The sequence below is a fragment of the Perissodus microlepis genome, chromosome 11 (assembly GCF_051167445.1).
Source record: "Perissodus microlepis isolate ML-2025 ecotype Zambia chromosome 11, ASM5116744v1, whole genome shotgun sequence".
Classification (NCBI taxonomy): Eukaryota; Metazoa; Chordata; class Actinopteri; order Cichliformes; family Cichlidae; genus Perissodus; species Perissodus microlepis.
The window spans coordinates 37,641,443-37,662,216 of NC_140471.1; the positions used below are offsets into that span (position 1 = coordinate 37,641,443).

The 20,774-nt window shown below is 36.7% G+C and overlaps 1 long non-coding RNA gene across 1 annotated transcript; it reads left to right on the forward strand.

Moving 5' to 3' along the window:
- The first annotated feature begins 4,123 nt into the window (after positions 1–4,123).
- Positions 4,124–5,354, forward strand: LOC146378530 (uncharacterized). The gene is made up of 3 exons (XR_014801576.1): positions 4,124–4,256; positions 4,343–4,565; positions 4,657–5,354. It is a non-coding gene; the product is annotated as an uncharacterized LOC146378530 (long non-coding RNA).
- The last annotated feature ends 15,420 nt before the right edge of the window (positions 5,355–20,774 follow it).

A 20,774-nucleotide genomic window follows, 5' to 3' on the forward strand; every position in this document is an offset into this window, starting at 1 on the left:
ATTACCACTGTTCACAGGAAAAGGATCCTGAGCAATATTATGGACGACTGTTGAGACTTTACCTTCCACACAGATCAGAGCAGGAACTGAAACCACAATGTTTCCAAACCTATCAGTCCTTCTACAACTCAGGTTTTGTGCGACTTCCATGTTCAGACCACAGTGAGTCTGTTAAACGGATTGTGAAAAGAAATAAAGACAAGTATGAGAAGAACTCTGAGGATATTGAGAGTGCACTGGAAGAGTTTGAACAAAATAGGGATGTTGTGATCAATGAATGGTGTAATCTGGCTCCTGAATCTGAAGTTGTGAGGCTGCAATGTGATGAGAATCTTCCTGAGAGACATTCTGATGATGAGAACGAACAGGAGAATGTCCCCGACTACAGTCGTCAGTCTGATGCCATAACAGAGATCAGAGCCATCAGAGAACAACCTGCAGTCGATCCAGCCGTGGTACGTGTAATGTATCAGAATCTGAACCAGAAGCAGGCCTGCGTGTTCTATGCTATAAGAGACTGGTGTATTCAGCGAGTTTGTGGTTTGAACCCAGATCCATTTTTCTTCTATATCAACGGTGGTGCAGGAACTGGAAAGTCACATCTGATTAAATGTATTCACTCTGAAGCATCAAAGATCCTGAGCAGACTGCCTGCTAATGCAGAAGAAGCTGACATATCAAATCCAACTGTTTTACTGACTTCATTTACCGGTACAGCAGCTTTTCAGATCAATGGCTCTACATTACATTCCCTACTCAAACTACCCAGGAGTCTGAAACCACCCATTCAAGGACTTGGTAACCAACTGGATGAAGTCAGATCTGAGCTGATGAATGCTGAAATTATTGTTATTGATGAGATTTCAATGGTTTCAAAACCTCTTTTTGCTTATGTGGATGCAAGACTGAAACAAATCAAAGGCACTCAGAGACCTTTTGGTGGAATGTCAGTTTTAGCTGTTGGAGATTTTTACCAGCTACCACCAGTGCGACAGTCTAAACCTCTCTGTGTTTACGATCCAGAACAGATTGACCTGTGGCGGGAACATTTTCAGATGATCACTCTAACCGAGATCATGCGTCAGAAAGATGATGTGGCCTTTGCAGAGATGTTGAACAGGATTAGAGTCAAAGAGAAGACAGATGAGCTTTCTCAGTGCGACAGAGATTTGTTGTCACAGGCTGTGACTGCACCAGAAGAATGTCCAACTGAGGTCTTACACATTTATGCCACCAACAAGAATGTGGAATCCCATAACACAGATACCCTGAAGAAGCTTCATTCAAACATCATAATCATCAATGCAGACGATTTCCAGAAGGATAAACGTACAGGCAGAATGGAACGAAGAGACAAACCATTTACAGGTGGGCGAAATGATTTACCCGACACCCTGAACGTCGCTGAAGGAGCTCGAGTCATGCTGACCAGAAACTTGGACACACTAAATGGTTTGGTTAACGGTGCTTTTGGTATACTGGTAAAGGTGGTGAGATCTGAAAATGATGGACACATAATTAAACTGGGGCTCAGAATGGACAACCGGCAGTCTGTAAGAAACACCCGCAGTGCTAATGCAGCATCTGATGATCTGGTTTACATTGAGAGAGCAGAGGAGAGTCTGAAGTTTAAAGGAGCGGTACGCAGACAGTTTCCTGTAAAGCTAGCATTCGCCTGCACAATTCACAAAACCCAGGGTCTTACAACACAGACAGCTGTAGTTTCAATGAAGAACATTTTTGAACCGGGAATGGCTTATGTTGCTCTCAGCAGGGTGACGTCTCTCAGTGGACTCTATTTGCAGGACTTGGATGAGAAAAAGATTTACGCCAATCCCGAGGTAACTGCAGCGCTCCAAACCACGAGACAAGCCAGTGTTGAGGAAATGATGCCTCTTCTTCAGGTCAGAGAAACAGCCAGCAGACTTGACACTCTTACACTGATCCATCACAATACGGAGGGTTTGCCATCTCACATCAGTGACATCAAGAGTCATCATGAAATGTGTTTAGCAGATGTTTTGTGTCTCACAGAGTCTCACCTCCAAGGCTCCTTTGTTGCAGACAGTCTTCATTTGGACGGCTACACCATGTTCAAACGCAACAGACATGTGTCCTACACAAACTTTCCTCACATGGCCAGCAGAAGTGGTGGTGGAGTTGTTGTGTATTTGAGGAATAATTTTCAGGTTCAGGTAAAACAGTATCTGCATAATGTCACTGATCTTGAGTTCTTAGTGTTGAAGGTTCAGGCTCCATTCCCTGCGCTCATTGCGGTTGTGTACAGACCCCCTGACTACAGTTTGACACCGTTCATGCAAAACCTGGTAAGTCTTTTAGATTCACTTGAAATAATGGACTGTCATCCAATAATTGTGTGTGGAGATTTTAATGAAAACCAGTTGCAGAGTGGAAGAAAACAGATTCTGGAGCAGTTTCAGTCTAGAGGGTATTCACAGCTGATCACTTCTGCCACTACAGACAAGAACACCCTGCTTGATCTCATTTTTATTTCTCAGCCACATCAATGTCTCCATTCAGGTGTCCTGAGAACATATTACAGTTACCACAACCCTGTCTTTTGTGTCCTGTCCTCGAGCCAATCATGAAGTCGTCTGGTGAGTTTTGAAACAATTACAGATCATGTTTGTTACAGAGTTTACTGATTGTAGAGTATGGAAAAGATTTTTCATTGAAAAAATTGTCTTCCCTACTCTGTCGGTAAGAAGACCCTTTCTTATTGCAATGTTATTAATCATTTCACCAAATCATGGCTGTACTTCATGCAGAGCCGGGAGATCTGCTTTCTGTTATCATGCACCTCAGATCTGAAATATGCTGCAAAAAGTATTAAACGGACATAATTTATTTTTTATTCTCATGTTTTAAATGACTAAATCTACTAATGCATTTTTTCATGGATGTTAATTGTCATCTCCTTTTTTGATACTTTTTTTACTCTGACGTATGTATCTCAACGAGACTTCCCCTCCAAGGGCTTTCAAATATGAAATAGTAAATAAATAAATTCCAGATAAATGCAGGTATTTATTATGGGTCACATGAATAAATACAGACAATAATGTTTTCTTGATTATAGTAAATTTTGTAGAATCAAATGTTTTTGGGATGAATGAGGTTTTGCTTATCATGTTTTACAGGTAAAAATTTTTAAAAGTTTTAAACTATCTTTAGGCTACCAGAGATGTCTATAATTATACATTATGTAGAGAAAAACATTTTTACAGCTTACAGAATATGTATAAAAACTGATTTAGAAGTACATGGAAAGTTTCTGCATCCATTTTCTGACTTGGCCTTTATCCGGGTGGGTTTGGGTTTGGGTGGATAAAGGCCAAGTCAGAATTCTCTGAGCAGCTGGAAAAAGCTGCTAATAAACAAAGACATCAGAAAGCGGGGGCTTTAGGTGTAGCCCCCTCTTTCTGACGCACTAATTAGATTTAGTACCTGACACCCCATACCAGCATTACATAGACACTTGGGGGCTGAGATGGGTGGGTGGGGAGGGTGGGTGGGTGGTGTTAAAAGCACTTTATGTTTTGTAGATGTATTTTTTTTTTCAGACAGGGCACACACAGTCCTGTTTCCTTTGTGGGAAAACCTTCAAACTTCACCATCCTCAGCTGAAACAACAACATCTTAACACCATCTTCATGAACTGCTGAGCCAAACCTGATCCATCAGTGCTGGACTGCACAGATAACTACATGCCACACAGAGACTGCTGTTTTATGAACTGCCATACCAGTGTGTCTTCAATGGAGAAGATGACACACCCATCACCTGACCTCCTGCCTGATCTGGAGACCATCATCATGCTGCCACACTGCACACCTCTGAGACCATCAATGATGACTCATACTGAGGAAACTGTATTTCCTGTCAGAGATCCTCAGTGATCCTCAGAGCAGAGAGAGGTATGATTCTTTATCTTTGATAAAAAATGTCAGTGTTTTTAATTCAATTAATTAATTTAAATCCTGTTTATTGCACAAATAATTTCACACTCAAATGATTATACTTCTTGACACTTTTTGAGTTTTAATTCACATTATGGATTACAAACCTATGCTTTTTCTACTCTGTCTCTCTGTGCAGGTACTGCTGTCTTCTGAGTTCTTCAGTGTCCCAACTGAGACATTCAAACCTCATTGCAGAGCTCATGTCTTTCCTCACCATCATGTGAGTGTGAGATTGCTCTGGATTCTGGTTATGTGGCCTGCAGCACCTATAAGGTATTTCAACATTGTTCATTGTATAACTTATTTGTAGTTTTTAGGCCTTAACACAAATAAAATGTTCCTTTTTCTGTATTTTTTAGAACAAGCTCGTCCAGTGTGCCTGCATTCCAGCTTCTTAGACTCTACGCAAGTGGACAGAGTATCAGTGTTTGGCCACTCTTACAGACACCAACTTCTGTCAACTCACTGCTACTGATCAGGCACCTCACTCCAGGAAGACAGAGGGCTGCAAGCCTGTCATTGTTTCCAGTGTGGCTTTGTATTCTTGGGGTAGCATCAGATTTTTCCCACAAATATTCAAAGGTAACACTTATTTTAAGCTTAGTTATTAAATCAAAAGTCTTCCCTTGTGTTAATTTTATTTATTTTTTATTCTTTTTTTGTTTTCTTTTAGATTTATATGCAGTGATCGGATGTGGTGGAGCTTTGTTAACTGTGTGGAAAACATCTGTTTGTGATGATATTTACAATGAGGCTTTAAGTTGACAGTTTCCATGTAATTTCAATCCTTTTACTAAGCAAAAACATGTTTGCAATTAACATATTTTTTTCAGTTTTGTCTTTTGGATTTATGGTTAACATTCCTCTGTGACAGCAAATACTAAACCGCTCCAAGTAACCAGCATATCATTGGTCAAAGGCAAAAAGGACCACATGTCACGCTAGCAATGAATTTTTGACTGTGTTTGTGTCACCAGATTTAACAAACAATATCAGACATATGAAACTGAACTCTGGATTAATGTGCAGATTCTTTTTGTGTTTTTTTTTTATTGTTGAATAATTATTTTGTAGGACAAACCCAATCTATTTACCCAAACAATTTAACTTGTTTGGGTAAATAGTGGATTAATATATCTAAGTCTATAAGTATAGCAAGCTGAATTCATACAGACACACAGCTCTAAATCTTGAATTGTAGGATGTACAGAAATGATCGTGTGATTATTATGGACATTTAAATAACTATATCTATTGAACCATTACACGTATTCTTTATAGAAATTACACAATCTCAAATTGTGAAAAAAGAAGTGTTTAAGAGAATAAATAATGTGTGTTTGTATGAATCCTGCCTTAGTATGGGGTGTCAGTAACTACATTAGTATAGAGTAGGTCTAACAGTGTTTTTCCACATCTGCTCTAATACAGCGGTCCCCAACCTTTTTTGCGCCACGGACCGGTTTATGCCCGACAATATTTTCATGGACCGGCCTTTAAGGTGTCGCGGATAAATACAACAAAATAAAACTAGTACTGGTACCGAAAAAAAGAAAATTTATTCATAACACACGTGAAAAGACCAAGGAAAACCGAGTAAACGATAAAAACGATAACAAAATAACGCTGAAAACCGATAAAAACCCTGAAAACTATACATTTCACACCTGAGCCTCAACTCTCACGGCCCGGTACCAAATGACTCAAGGACCGGTACCGGTCCGAGGCCCGGGGGTTGGGGACCGCTGTTCTAATATATATAGATAATGGGTCAGACATATAAAGTCATTTTGAAAAGTTCATAAAGGTCACATCCATTTATATGTGTTCCTCTTTATCATTTTATATCAGGTCACACAGCTGACTTGAGTTTTGATCAGAGTAGAACCATAACATTCATGCTAATGGTTCTACTGTTTACAGTTACTTTATGATGGATTTCACCCTGGTCACAGCACTATGTGAAAAGCTGTTAGAGGTAAAGTTAACCCAATTAATACCTCATCATAAGTCACTCTCTAACGCAGGGCAGTGATTATTTTTCACTGTAATTTATTCCACAACAATGTTCTTTATTTGATCCTTGTTTCTTTAAATATGCACATCGATTGTTCAGCTGTGTGACTCTCCACACCTCAAATATATCACAATGTGGACTTCATTTCGACAGTATTTTGTAGATTGGTACCATATTTATCATCAAATCATCTTGTGCATTTATTACCTAAATGTTGTTTGTGTGTTTTTTTTGTTTGTTTGTTTGGGGTTTTTTTGTTGCCATTTTTACATTTCACCAACTGTGTAAATTCTGCAATTTTACCTTGGTTTTGTTTTACATCAGTTTATCTGCTGGCTGGTATTCCTGTCTTCCTTCTCTCACCCCAACCGGTCGCAGCAGATGGCCGCCCCTCCCTGAGCCTGGTTCTGCCGGAGGTTTCTTCCTATTAAAAGGGAGTTTTTCCTTCCCACTGTCGCCAAAGTGCTTGCTCATAGGGGGTCATATGATTGTTGGGTTTTTCTCTGTATCTATATCTGTATCTGTATCTATACATTGAATTGAATTGGTTTTCTTCCTTTTCTAATGTTTCTGGTCATTTTTCACAGTTAAATAAGTAACTTTGTGGTTACTTCATCGTTTTCAGCTGTTATCTGTTTACAGTTTTTTCCTAATAATTACATTTCTGCAAAATTATAGCAGTTCTGATAAGTTGTAATATTTCTGCCAAGTTATTAATTTTCTACTAAATTATATCATTTCTGCTAAGTTATGTTATTCTAAATTATTACATTTCTGCTAAGTTGTAGCTTCTGGTAAACTACAACATTTCTGCTGAATTGTTATGTTTCTTCTAAGTTATTGCATTTCTGCTAAGTTATTACATTTTTGTTAACTTGATGTTGTTCTGCAAAATTAAAATTTCAACAACTTTTTAAACACTGACTTTGATTTCTTCAGCTTCTTCAGCTATTTTCAACTATTTTTAGCAGACAGCTTACATTTTAGCAAAGTTCCTTTGCTTATGCAAAGTTTTTACAATTTCTGCAACTTTTCAGCTTTTTCAGCTAGTTTTTGCATACAGCTTCAGCTTTAAAGCATCCACACTGCATTTTCGCAGGAAATGCAATTTTTTCTAGTTGTGTGGATGCTTTAAGCATCCACACTATTGAGTTCCTGTTTCTCTTTATTCTTTATTATTATTATTCTTCAAGTTGCTTCCGTACACTTTTTGGCACTTAACTACTTCCACAATTTTTATGCTATTTTCACCGTTCAAATTTTATACTATTCTGCTATTTCTGCTAATGATCGCTATGATTTTTGCTATTTTTTGCTATTATACTTTTTAAAATATTAAGCTTTTTTCCTTTAATTTGTCCCATTGAAATGAATGGAAAACTTCCAAAATTCTGCTAAAACTTGCTCTTTTTTGAAACTTAACTACTTCCTCATACTATCGCCTAGAACAACCATTCAAACTTTAAAATGTTCACAAATTATTGGGCTATTCATGTATGATTCAGCTTTTTCATATCTGTTACAGTTTTCATCTTATCCCTCTTTAAGTTTTCAGTTGCAAAATTGTGATTTTTCACAAAATACATGCGTTGTTATGGTTGCTATGCACTTGGCTTCCAGTGTGCCACTCTAGGTTTCGCAGTCTTCTCTTCATGTCCGAACAACTGTTTGCTACTTGCTCAATTTTCACTCAACTTCCACAAATTATACATCAAAACGTAGGTATTTTTGCTGGCTTTCAGAAAATGTCACCATCATTGTTGTGAGATTTATAGAATTTTGGCAAATCTCCTCAGACCAACACAAAGTCGCAAAACTCTCCATAGAAAGTCAATGGAGAGCTTGTTCAAAATCACCGCTTGATTTCTGTAATGAGAGGCATATTCGAATCGTCATATCTCCTTAACGAAGCGAAGTTAAAACATGAGGCTTGTCCCCGTATATCTTCAGACACTCCTGACGCTCACAATTCAAGAATTTCTTTCTCACCTATTACCATTCTGAAATGAGTTGGACTTGTTTGAGGGTAGGAAATTCGTCCTTCGCTCAGATTTCTTCAGATTTCAAACTCTGGAAATGAACCACTTTTTTCTCTCGTCATATCTTTTTAATGGATTTCCACGGAGACCTGAAAATTTCCATGATTGTTCACCAAAGCCTGCTGTCTCTTACGGTGAAAGAATGATATCGATACTCCAAATAGATTTAGAGTTAGAAAGCATTGTTTGAGGGGAAGTCAAGGCAGTTTTTGCTTCGCCTCTACTCAGTTATGGTGCATTACAAGTCAAATATCTTTAATAATTCATATTTTAATGATAAATTGTCAACACTGGAAGATTCCCCCATCTCTTCTGAACAAAACAGTGTAAGAATGACCGTTCTAGCCCCTACGGTTAGGAAATTATGGTCATTTGTTTGAGGGGAGTCATCATTATGAGAAATAGACTGCAAAAATCCTGTGTCTCTCTGTGCTGCCTGCACCTGTTTTGGCGGGAAAAAGTGCACAGGCTCTCTGATTGGTGGATTCAAATTCAGCAGCTCCCAGCCTGCTTGCCTGGGCTACAAACTTACTTCTCTCACCCTTTTTTCAGCTGTCCATTTTGCTTTTCCAATTTTTCTGTTTAAGTTATTACTATTGTGCTAAATCATACTATTTCTGCTTTTTTATAAGATTTGTGCCAAATATGGTATTTCTGATTAATTATAATTTTTCTACCAAATCATAGTACAGTATTTTTGCTTTTTATAGGATTTTTACAGGATATTTATATTGCTTAATATAGTATTTCTGCTTTTTATAGGATTTGTGCTTAATATAGTATTTCTGCTAAATTATAGTATTTCTGCTTTTTATAGTATTTGTGCTAAAACATAGTATTTCTACTAAATGTAGTATTTATGCTTAATCATACTATTTCTGCTTTTTATATGATTTGTGCCTAATATAGTATTTCTGCTTTTTATAGGATTTGTGCTTAATATAGTATTTCTGCTAAATTATAGTATTTCTGCTTTTTACAATATTTGTGCTAAAACATAGTATTTCTACTAAATGTAGTATTTATGCTTAATCATACTATTTCTGCTTTTTATAGGATTTGTGCCTAATATAGTATTTCTGCTTTTTATAGGATTTGTGCTTAATATAGTATTTCTGCTAAATTATAGTATTTCTGCTTTTTATAGTATTTGTGCTAAAACATAGTATTTCTACTAAATGTAGTATTTATGCTTAATCATACTATTTCTATATATTTCTGCCAGGTCCCCAGACAGCCAATCCTCTGTGAGGACTGAGACATTCAAATTTTCAAATCAGGGCCTGCCAATCATATATGTGGGCTGAGGCATTCAAATTTGCATATTGGGGCCTTCATGGCTTCTAAGCCAGCCAATCATATCTGAGGGCTGAGGAATTCAAATCCACAAATCAGGGCCTGCACGGCTTCCCAGCCAGCCAATCATATATGTGGGCTGAGGCATTCAAATTTGCATATTGGGGAATTCGTGGCTTCTAAGTCAACAAGTCATCCATGTCATATATCTCTAAAAATTCATATTTTAATGATAAATTGTCAACACTGGAAGATTCCCCCATCTCTTCTGAACAAAACGGTGTAAGAATGACCGTTCTAGCCCCTACGGTTAGGAAATTATGGTCATTTGTTTGAGGGGAGTCGTCACTATGAGAAATAGACTGCAAAAATCCTGCACGGCTTCCCAGCCAGCCAATCATATCTGAGGTCTGCCGTTTTTTCTCTCGTCATATCTCAGCGACAGATGTACAGAGAGCAATGAAAATCGCGGTCAAAGTACACCAAAGTCCGCTGATTCAGCCAGTACAAGAATTATGCTTCTAGTCCACCTAGTTTTTGAGTTACACAACGTTTTGTAACTCCAGAAAACGGCGCTTTTTGCCTCTCACCGCGATCTAATTCTGACTGCTCATCACCCTGTTTTTCAAGGCGCCCGCTCTCTTTCCCAGTGGCGCAGTTGGTAATGACACGCGTCTGCAACCCAAACGTCGTGGGTTCGATTCCACCTTAGGCAACATGTTTTTTTCCCTACAAATTAATACACTATCACAGACCAGTAATTCATATTCATCATTTATTACAATTCTGCAAACTTTTAGCATTTTACCAGCTTTTCTAATATGGACCTCACATTCTTGTTAACACTCCATGGCACAAATACTCTTCCCTTTAGGCTCTGTGTATGTGTGTGTGTATCAATATTTCTCCCATTTTAAAGTATTACTCCTCCATAATTGTATTTCTGTTAAATCAAAGTACTTTTACTACATCTTGGTACTTCTGCTCAATCATAGTATTTCTGCTACTTTTTGGTACTTGTGCTAAATACACTATTTCTGCTAAATCATACTATTTCTGCTATTTTATAGGATTTGAGGTAAATATAGTATTTCTGCCAAAACATAGTATTTCTACCAAATATAGTATTTCTAATAATTATAGTTTTTCTCCCAAATCATAGTACAGTATTTCTGCTTTTTATAGTATTTGTGCTTAATATAGTATTTCTGCTTTTTATAGGATTTGTGCTTAATATAGTATTTCTGCTTTTTATAGGATTTGTGCTTAATATAGTATTTCTGCTAAATGTAGTATTTATGCTTAATCATACTATTTCTATATATTTCTGCCAGGCAGCCAATCCTCTGTGAGGACTGAGACATTCAAATGCACATATCAGGGCCTTCACGGCTTCCCAGCCAGCCAATCATATCTGAGGTCTGCCGTTTCTTCTCTCGTCATATCTCAGCGACGGATGTACAGAGAGCAATGAAAATCGCGGTCAAAGTACACCAAAGTCCGCTGATTCACCCAGTACAAGAATCATGCTTCTAGTCCACCTAGTTTTTGAGTTACACAACGTTTTGTAACTCCAAAAAACGGCGCTTTTTGCCTCTCACCGCGATCTAATTCTGACTGCTCATCACCCTGTTTTTCTAGGCGCTCACTGTCTCTCCCAGTAGCGCAGTTGGTAATGACACGGGTCTGCAACCCAGACGTCGTGGGTTCGATTCCACCTTAGTCAACAGGTTTTTTTCCATACAAATTAATACACTATCACAGACCAGTAATTCATATTCATCATTTATTACAATTCTGCAAACTTTTAGGATTTTACCAGCTTTTCTAATATGGACCTCACATTCTTGTTAACACTCCATGGCACAAATACTCTTCCCTTTAGGCTCTGTATGTGTGTGTGTGTGTATCAATATTTCTCCCATTTTAAAGTATTACTCCTCCATAATTGTATTTCTGTTAAATCAAAGTACTTTTACTACATCTTAGTACTTCTGCTCAATCATAGTATTTCTGCTAAATCATAGTATTTCTGCTTCTTTTTGGTACTTGTGCTAAATACAGTATTTCTGCTAAATCATAGTATTTCTACTATATTATAATTTTCTTTCTAAATATAGCATTTCTGCTATATAATTGTATTTCTGCTATGTTATAATATTTGTGCTAAACCAGAGTATTTTTGCTGAAACATAGTATTTCTGCCAAATGATAGTATTTCTGTCAAATTATACTATTTGTGCTAAAACATAGTATTGATTTAAAATTACAATATTCATAGTTCATCACAGTGTCTCTGGTAAATCACAGTATTTCTGCTATGTTGTACTCTTTTTCTAAATCATCGTGTTTCTGTAATGTTCAAGTATTTTTGGCTAAATATATTATTTCTGTTATCTTATACTATTTCTCCTAAATTCTTGTATTTTTGAGAAATTATCATGTTTCTGGTAAGTTACAATATTTCTGCTAAGTTCTGCTATGCTATTGTATTTCTGCCAAGTATTATGTTTCCGCTAAGTTATTACATTTTAGCAAACTTCTTTTGCTTCTGCAAAGTTATTACAATTTCTGCAACTTTTCAGCTTTTTCAGCTAGTTTTTGCAGACAGCTTCAGCTTTAAAGCATCCACACTGCATTTTCGCAGGAAATGCAAATTTTTCTAGTTATTGTGTGGATGCTTTAAGCATCCACACTATTGAGTTCCTCTTGGGACTTCCGTACACTTTTTGGCACTTAACTACTTCCACAATTTTCAGCCGATTTTCACCGTTCAAATTTTAAACTATTCTGCTATTTCTGCTAATGTGTGCTATGTCTTTTGGTATTTTTCACTATTATACTTTTTAAAATATTAAGCTTAATTTGTCCCATTGAAATGAATGGGAAACTTCTGCAATTCTGCTAAAATTTGCTTGTTTTTGAAACTTAACTACTTCCTCATATTTTCACGTAGAACAACCATTCAAACTTTAAAATGTTCTCAAATTATTGGGCTATTCAGATATAAATCAGCTTTTTAAAATCTTTTACCGTTTTGCTTTTATGCCTCTTAAAGTTTTCAGTTGCAAAATTGTGATTTTTCACAAAATACATGCGTTGTTATGGTTGCTATGCACTTGGCTTCCAGTGTGCCACGGAAGGTTTTGCAGTCTTCTCTTCATGTCCGAACAACTTCTTGCTACTTGCTCAATTTTCACTCAACTTCCACAAATTATACATGAAAACGCAGGTATTTTTGCTGGCTTTCCGAAAATGTCACTATCATTGTTGTGGGATTTATAGAATTTTGGCAAATCTCCTCAGACCAACACAAAGTCTCAAAACTCTCCATATAAAGTCAATGGAGAGTTTGTTCAAAATCACCGCTGGATTTCTGTAATGAGAGGCATATTCGAATCGTCATATCTCCTTAACGAAGCGAAGTTAAGACATGAGGCTTGTCTCGGTATATCTTCAGACACTCCTGATGCTCACAATTCAAGAATTTTTTTCTCACCTATTACCGTTCTGAGATGAGTTGGACTTGTTTGAGGGTAGGAAATTCGTCCTTCGCTCAGATTTCTTCAGATTTCAAACTCTGGAAAAGAACCACTTTTTTCTCTCGTCATATCTTTTTAATGGATTTCCACAGAGACCTGAAAATTTCCATGACTGTTCACCAAAGCCTGCTGTCTCTTACGGTGAAAGAATGATATCGATACTCCAAATAGATTTAGAGTTACAAAGTGTTGTTTGAGGGTAAGTCAAGGCAGTTTTCGCTTCGCTCTACTCAGTTATGGTGCATTACAAGTCAAATATCTTCAATAATTCATATTTTAATGATAAATTGTCAACACTTGAAGATTCCCCCATCTCTTCTGAACAAAACGGTGTAAGAATGACCGTTCTAGCCCCTACGGTTAGGAAATTATGGCCATTTGTTTGAGGGGAGTCGTCACTATGAGAAATAGACTGCAATAATCCTGTGTCTCTCTGTGCTGCGTGCACCTGTTTTGGCGGGAAAAAGTACACAGCCTCTCTGATTGGTGGATTCAAATTCAGCAGCTCTCTCCCTCTGTGTGTGTGTGTGTGTGTGTGTGTGTGTGTGTGTGTGTGTGTGTGTGTGTGTGTGTGTGTGTGTGTTTAGTGGGAGAGAGAGAACCCTACCCTTATTTGGCAGCATGTCATTGTAGGATTTAAATTGAATATAGTTAGACTGGTTGACTGGATTAGAGCCTGTGTTTGTGTGTCCCTCTGTGCATTTGTGTTTCAATATGCCTCCATATTTGTAATTTTGTAAGTTATTACTATTCTGCTAAATCATAGTATTTCTGGTACTTTTCGGTACTTGTGCTAAATACAGTATTTCTGCTTTTCATAGGATTTGTGCCTAATATAGTATTTCTGCTAAATTATAGTATTTCTGCTTTTTATACTATTTGTGCTAAATTATAGTATTTCTGCTTTTTATACTATTTGTGCTAAAACATTGTATTTCTAGTAAATGTAGTATTTATGCTTAATCATACTATTTCTATATATTACTGCCAGGTCCCCAGCCAGCCAATCATATCTTAGGCATGACACATTCAAATTTACAAATCAGGGCCTGCACGGCTTCCCAGCCAGCCAATCATATATGTGGGCTGAGGCATTCAAATTTGCATATTGGGGCCTTCGTGGCTTCTAAACCAACCCGTCAGCCATGTCATATATCTCTAAAAATTCATATTTTAATGATAAATTGTCAGCACTTGACGATTCCCCCATCTCTTCTGAACAAAACGGTGTAAGAATGACCGTTCTGGCCAATACAGTTAGGAAATTATGGTCATTTGTTTGAGGGAATCCTCACTATGAGAAATAGACTACAAAAATCCTGTCTCTGTGCTGCGTGTGTGCACCTGTTTTGGCGGGAAAAAGTACACAGCCTCTGTGGATTCAAATTTAGCAGCTCCCAGGCTGCTTGACTGAAAACATGCTTCTCTCTCCCTGTGTGTGTGTGTGTGTGTGTGTGTGTGTGTGTGTGTGTGTGTGTGTGTGTGTGCATGAGAGAGAGAGAGAGAGAGAGAGAGAGACCCTCTTTAGGGCAGCATCTCATTGTTGGAAAAAAATATAATATATTCAGACTGGTTGACTGGCATAGACCCTCCGTGTGTCTCTCTCTCTGTGCATTTGTGTATACATATTTGATTTTGTGTGTATCTGTTGGCTGTTCCTTCTTGTTTTTTAAATTTATTTTTATTTCTTTATTTTTTTTTCATAGGTGAACAACAATTAGTGTTGAGGGAACTTAACCATGTTCCGTTTTTTTTTTCAGCTTGTCATCTTACTTTTCCAGTATTTTCACTTAAGTTATTACTATTCTGCTCAATCATAGTATTTGCTCTAAATCATTGTTATTATGCTATAATGTAGTATTTCTGCTAAATCATACTATTTCTACTATATTATATTTTTCTTTCTAAATATAGCATTTCTGCTATATAATTGTATTTCTGCTATGTTATAATATTTGTGCTAAACCAGAGTATTTGTGCTGTAACATAGTATTGATTTAAAATTACAATATTCATAGTTCATCACAGTGTCTCTGGTAAATCACAGTATTTCTGCTCTGTTGTACTATTTTTCTAAATCATAGTGTTTCTGTAATGCTTAAGTATTTTTGGCTAAATATATTCTTTCTGTTATCTTATACTATTTCTCCTAAATTCTTGTATTTTTGAGAAGTTATCATGTTTCTGGTAAGTTACAATATTTCTGCTAAGTTCTGCTATGCTATTGTATTTCTGCCAAGTATTATGTTTCCTCTAAGATATTGCAGTTCTGCTAAGTTATTCCATTTTAGCAAAGTTCCTTTGCTTCTGCAAAGTTTTTACAATTTCTGCAACTTTTTCAGCTAGTTTTTGCAGACAGCTTCAGCTTTAAAGCATCCACACTGCATTTTCGCAGGAAATGCAAATTTTTCTAGTTATTATTATTCTAGTTGCCACTTTTTCTGCTTTTTTTTGGCACTTAACTACTTCCACAATTTTTATGCTATTTTCACCGTTCAAATTTTATACTATTCTGCTATTTCTGCTAATGATCGCTATGATTTTTGCTATTTTTTGCTATTATACTTTTTAAAATATTAAGCTTTTTTCCTTTAATTTGTCCCATTGAAATGAATGGAAAACTTCCAAAATTCTGCTAAAACTTGCTCTTTTTTGAAACTTAACTACTTCCTCATACTTTCGCCTAGAACAACCATTCAAACTTTAAAATGTTCACAAATTATTGGGCTATTCATGTATGATTCAGCTTTTTCATATCTGTTACAGTTTTCATCTTATCCCTCTTTAAGTTTTCAGTTGCAAAATTGTGATTTTTCACAAAATACATGCGTTGTTATGGTTGCTATGCACTTGGCTTCCAGTGTGCCACTCTAGGTTTCGCAGTCTTCTCTTCATGTCCGAACAACTGTTTGCTACTTGCTCAATTTTCACTCAACTTCCACAAATTATACATCAAAACGTAGGTATTTTTGCTGGCTTTCAGAAAATGTCACCATCATTGTTGTGAGATTTATAGAATTTTGGCAAATCTCCTCAGACCAACACAAAGTCGGAAAACTCTCCATAGAAAGTCAATGGAGAGCTTGTTCAAAATCACCGCTTGATTTCTGTAATGAGAGGCATATTCGAATCGTCATATCTCCTTAACGAAGCGAAGTTAAAACATGAGGCTTGTCCCCGTATATCTTCAGACACTCCTGACGCTCACAATTCAAGAATTTCTTTCTCACCTATTACCGTTCTGAAATGAGTTGGACTTGTTTGAGGGTAGGAAATTCGTCCTTCGCTCAGATTTCTTCAGATTTCAAACTCTGGAAATGAACCACTTTTTTCTCTCGTCATATCTTTTTGATGGTTTTCCACAGAGACCTGAAAATTTCCATGACTGTTCACCAAAGCCTGCTGTCTCTTACGGTGAAAGAATGATATCGATACTCCAAATAGATTTAGAGTTACAAAGCGTTGTTTGAGGGCAGGTCAAGGCAGTTTTTGCTTTGCTCTACTCAGTTATGGTGCATTAGAAGTCAAATATCTTTAATAATTCATATTTTAATGATAAATTGTCAACACTGGAAGATTCCCCCATCTCTTCTGAACAAAACGGTGTAAGAATGACCGTTCTAGCCCCTACGGTTAGGAAATTATGGTCATTTGTTTGAGGGGAGTCATCATTATGAGAAATAGACTGCAAAAATCCTGTGTCTCTCTGTGCTGCGTGCACCTGTTTTGGCGGGAAAAAGTGCACAGCCTCTCTGATTGGTGGATTCAAATTCAGCAGCTCCCAGCCTGCTTGACTGAACTACAAACTTACTTCTCTCACCCTCTGTGTGTGAGTGAGTGAGTGAGTGAGTGTGTGTGTGTGTGTGTGTGTGTGTGTGTGTGTGTGTGTGTGTGTGTGACAGAGAGAGAGAGAGAGAGAGAGAGCCTTTTTATGGGATGATCTCATTGTAAGATTCAAATTCAATATATTTAGACTGGTTGACTGAATTGGATCTTGTGTGTGTGTGTGTGTGTGTGTGTGTGTGTGTGTGTGTGTGTGTGTGTGACAGAGAGAGAGAGAGAGAGAGACTTTTTATGGGATGATGTCATTGTAAGATTCAAATTCAATATATTTAGACTGGTTGACTCAATTGGATCTTGTGTGTGTGTGTGTGTGTGTGTGTGTGTGACAGAGAGAGAGAGAGAGATAGAGCCTTTTTATGAGATGATGTCATTGTAAGATTTAAATTCTATATATTTAGACTGGTTGACTGAATTGGATCTTGTGTGTGTGTGTGTGTGTGTATGTGTTTGTGTGACAGCGAGAGAGAGAGAGAGAGAGAAAGCCTTTTTATGGGATGATCTCATTGTAAGATTCAAATTCAATATATTTAGACTGGTTGACTGAATTGGATCTTGTGTGTGTGTGTGTGTGTGTGTGTGTGTGTGTGTGTGTGTGTGTGTGTGTGTGTGTTTAGTGGGAGAGAGTGAAACCTACCCTTATTTGGCAGCATGTCATTGTAGGATTTAAATTGAATATAGTTAGACTGCTTGACTGGATTAGAGCCTGTGTTTGTGTGTCCCTCTGTGCATTTGCATTTCAATATGCGTCCATATTTGTAATTTTGTAAGTTATTACTATTCTGCTAAATCATAGTATTTCTGCTACTTTTCGGTACTTGTGCTAAATACAGTATTTCTGCTAAATCATACTATTTCTGCTTTTCATAGGATTTGTGCCTAATATAGTATTTCTTCTCAATTATAGTATTTCTGCTTTTTATACTATTTGTGCTAAAACATAGTATTTTTACTAAATGTAGTATTTATGCTTAATCATACTATTTCTGCTTTTTATAGGATTTGTGCCAAATATAGTATTTCTGATTAATTATAATTTTTCTACCAAATCATAGTACAGTATTTCTGCTTTTTATAGGATTTGTGCTTAATATAGTATTTCTGCTAAATTATAGTATTTCTGCTTTTTATAGTATTTGTGCTAAAAAATAGTATTTCTACTAAATGTAGTATTTATGTTTAATCATACTATTTCTATATATTTCTGCCAGGTCCCCAGGCAGCCAATCCTCTGTGAGGACTGAGACATTCAAATTTTCAAATCAGGGCCTGCACGGCTTCCCAGCCAATCTTATATGTGGGCTGAGGCATTCAAATTTGCATATTGGGGCCTTCATGGCTTCTAAGCCAGCCAATCATATCTGAGGGCTGAGGAATTCAAATCCACAAATCAGGGCCTGCACGGCTTCCCAGCCAGCCAATCATATATGTGGGCTGAGGCATTCAAATTTGCATATTGGGGAATTCGTGGCTTCTAAGTCAACAAGTCATCTATGTCATATATCTCTAAAAATTCATATTTTAATGATAAATTGTCAACACTTGACGATTTCCCCATCTCTTCTGAACAAAACGGTGTAAGAATGACCGTTCTAGCCCCTACGGTTAGGAAATTATGGTCATTTGTTTGAGGGGAAATCCTCACTATGAGAAATAGACTACAAAAATCCTGTCTCTGTGCTGCGTGTGTGCACCTGTTTTGGCGGGAAAAAGTACACAGCCTCTGTGGATTCAAATTCAGCAGCTCACAGGCTGCTTGACTGAAAACATGCTTCTCTCTCCCTGTGTGTGTGTGTGTGTGTGTGTGTGCATGAGAGAGAGAGAGAGAGAGAGACACCCTCTTTAGGGCAGCATCTCATTGTTGGAAAAAAATATAATATATTCAGACTGGTTGACTGGCATAGACCCTCCGTGTGTCTCTCTCTCTGTGCATTTGTGTATACATATTTGATTTTGTGTGTATCTGTTGGCTGTTCCTTCTTGTTTTTTAAATTTATTTTTATTTCTTTATTTTTTTTTCACAGGTGAACAACAATTAGTTTTGAGGGAACTTAACCATGTTCCGTTTTTTTTTCAGCTTGTCATCTTACTTTTCCAGTATTTTCTCTTAAGTTATTACTATTCTGCTCAATCATAGTATTTGTTCTAAATCATTGTTATTATGCTATATTGTAGTATTTCTGCTAAATCATACTATTTCTACTATATTATATTTTTCTTTCTAAATATAGCATTTCTGCTATATAATTGTATTTCTGCTATGTTATAATATTTGTGCTAAACCAGAGTATTTGTGCTGAAACATAGTATTTCTGCCAAATGATAGTATTTCTGTCAAATTATAGTATTTGTGCTAAAACATAGTATTAATTTAAAATGACAATATTCATAGTTCATCACAGTGTCTCTGGTAAAACACAGTATTTCTGCTATGTTGTACTATTTTTCTAAATCATAGTGTTTCCGTAATGTTTAAGTATTTTTGGCTAAATATATTCTTTCTGTTATCTTATACTATTTCTCCTAAATTCTTGTATTTTTGAGAAGTTATCATGTTTCTGGTAAGTTACAATATTTCTGCAAAGTTCTGCTATGCTATTGCATTTCTGCCAAGTATTATGTTTCCTCTAAGATATTGCAGTTCTGCTAAGTTATTCCATTTTAGCAAAGTTCCTTTGCTTCTGCAAAGTTTTTACAATTTCTGCAACTTTTCAGCTTTTTCAGCTAGTTTTTGCATACAGCTTCAGCTTTAAAGCATCCACACTGCATTTTCGCAGGAAATGCAAATTTTTCTAGTTATTCTTCAAGTTGCTCCGTTTTTCGTCCGTTAACTACTTCCACAATTTTTGTGCTATTTTCACCATTCAAATTTTAAACTATTCTGCTATTTTTGCTAATTCCTGCTATGACTTTTGGTATTTTCTGCTATTATACTTTTTAAAATATTAAGCTTTTTTCCTTTAATTTGTCCCATTGAAATGAATGGGAAACTTCCGCAATTCTGCTAAAACTTGCTCATTTTTGAAACTTAACTACTTCCTCATACTTTCACCTAGAAACTCCATTTAAACTTTAAAATGTTCACAAATTATTGGGCTATTCATATATGATTCAGCTTTTTCATATCTGTTACCGTTTTCATCTTATCCCTCTTTAAGTTTTGAGTTTCATCTTTGTGATTTTTCACAAAATACATGCGTTGTTATGGTTGCTATGCACTTGGCTTCCAGTGTGCCACTCTAGGTTTCGCAGTCTTCTCTTCATGTCCGAACAACTGTTTGCTACTTGCTCAATTTTCACTCAACTTCCACAAATTATACATCAAAACGTAGGTATTTTTGCTGGCTTTCAGAAAATGTCACCATCATTGTTGTGAGATTTATAGAATTTTGGCAAATCTCCTCAGACCAACACAAAGTCTCAAAACTCTCCATAGAAAGTCAATGGAGAGCTTGTTCAAAATCACCGCTTGATTTCTGTAATGAGAGGCATATTCGAATCGTCATATCTCCTTAACGAAGCGAAGTAAAAACATGAGGCTTGTCCCCGTATATCTTCAGACACTCCTGACGCTCACAATTCAAGAATTTCTTTCTCACCTATTACCATTCTGAAATGAGTTGGACTTGTTTGAGGGTAGGAAATTCGTCCTTCGCTCAGATTTCTTCAGATTTCAAACTCTGGAAATGAACCACTTTTTTCTCTCGTCATATCTTTTTGATGGTTTTCCACAGAGACCTGAAAATTTCCATGACTGTTCACCAAAGCCTGCTGTCTCTTACGGTGAAAGAATGATATCGATACTTCAAATAGATTTAGAGTTACAAAGCGTTGTTTGAGGGCAGGTCAAGGCAGTTTTTGCTTTCCTCTACTCAGTTATGGTGCATTAGAAGTCAAATATCTTTAATAATTCATATTTTAATGATAAATTGTCAACACTGGAAGATTCCCCCATCTCTTCTGAACAAAACGGTGGAAGAATGACCGTTCTAGCCCCTACAGTTAGGAAATTATGGTCATTTGTTTGAGGGGAGTCATCATTATGAGAAATAGACTG